The sequence below is a fragment of the Triticum aestivum genome, chromosome 3B, assembly GCF_018294505.1.
Source record: "Triticum aestivum cultivar Chinese Spring chromosome 3B, IWGSC CS RefSeq v2.1, whole genome shotgun sequence".
Taxonomy (NCBI): Eukaryota; Viridiplantae; Streptophyta; class Magnoliopsida; order Poales; family Poaceae; genus Triticum; species Triticum aestivum.
Genome location: NC_057801.1, coordinates 612135470 through 612137370, shown reverse-complemented (window position 1 = coordinate 612137370; position 1901 = coordinate 612135470).

The following is a 1901-nucleotide window of genomic DNA, read 5'->3' as shown; positions in this document are numbered from 1 at the left end:
TTTTTACCATGTTGACTACTGAGTCAACATTGTCACGTTAGCTGTGGACCTTCTATTTTTGACAAGTTTTTATACACCCCCTCCCCCTCTCTCTCCTGGTTGTTGGCGGCAACAGCGCACCCCTCCATCCCCATTTGGATCAGGCCACCACCAAGTCAGGCCATGGGCGCCTCTTTGTCCTACTTGTTCTTGAAGCCGCCTGCCTTCCTTCAGCGTTGAGGCAGCAGTGACAGGCTCTTCCTCGATGGGCACGAGAACACGACGGTCGGTCCCTAACATGTGCGACTACTCCCTTGCCCGGGTCTGGTTCCACCCACTGATAGTTCCCACTTGCCACTGGAAAAGCAAGAGGCACAAGGGGATGGCGTGCATCGTTGGTTGGAGCGACGGCGCCAGGATCTTGATAACCTACAAGCTAAACAGGGTGGTATGGCACTTTCACGTAAGTATTCCAATTAGTAATTGTCCCAACGAAGAGCGGGGAGAGTATTTATAATAGCGTTTTTGTCACACATAAGTTGTCATTGTTCATATGTGAAGTAACTGCTTGTGATTCTGCAAATAATGTTATTGTCGCAAAAAATCAAATGAACTAGAGTAGTGAATATGATGAGCTTGTGGCAGCAAGATTAATAACACTTGAAAGTAAAGAACGTAAATAAAACGTAAAGTAGAGATGTTTTTCATGCAATGGAGAAGTTAGGCACAGAGAGAATCCAGTTCATGGTATGCATCAAGTGTGCCAGTGCGCCGGTAATACCAGTTACCTATATCATGGAAATAGTATTTGATTTGTTTGTTCGGTAGGCGGATCACCCCAAGGTTATTAAATCCTCCTCGCAGGATTATATTTCATTTTTATGATCCTACTTCACCGTTGCCATAGAGTGGTCGTCTCCACAATTAAGGTCGTTAGACCTGAACCAAGCATTAGGTCGGTCCTCATAGATGTCTCCACCTATCACGTCAGAGGTCGCAGATTTTTCTAAAAAAAAAATATGTGTTACATGTGTAGGACTTGAGATCATGTTGTCTGGGCCCTTAAATTTGACAACACACATAGAGTTCACCACAGAATAAGAACTTACTAGACAGATCATAATACTGCAAAGATGAGTGACAACATATAGAATGGGCACAAATGAATCTTACCACTCACATACATCTCCCACACCTATGGGTAACTACTCACACATCGAAAGAGAATAACCAATCATCTCGGAGAATAAACCCATGAAAACCATATCAATAATACCGTGAAAATCCACAATAAGATGAATGATCAAATGAGTCTCAGTCTTCATATGAGTATGAATAGAGTTTACAACTCGATCTTACAACTTGGAATTCCTCTTACAATAGTGAAGGTCGAAATGAAGATGGAGATGAAAGGACCAAAACTACGTAGAACTCTGGTGGTTCTATGGATCTCTTCTCTCTTTGTTCTGGACATGGTGGCGGCTGCTAGGCTTCTCCAACGTGTGTCGCCCCTTCACAAAAGTGTCTTGTACTAATGTACTGGAGCTCCAGGCACTTCATACGACATCCATAGGAGCGTGCCCGCTCGCATAGAAGGTCGTCTTTTACTCCGGTTCGTCTATTGGTTGAGCCCCAATTGGGAAGTCGCTCCGGTTGGCTTGATTTGCAGTAATTCTCCTTGGTTTTCTTCCATATATGATATATATTTCCTGCCAAACAATGAAAAAAGGATTTTCTTCTCTCTTGCAATATTAGTGTTAGAAATAACCGAGAAGCGGTATAAATCCAGTGAAAACCAAATGAGAACTCCTTAAAGATAATCATAAATTCTTGAACCATCAGATCTCTATGTTGATGCGCGACGACGAGAGTATCAGTCACGATGACGCATCCTTGGGTCGTGGTTGTGTGGGTCATGGGTT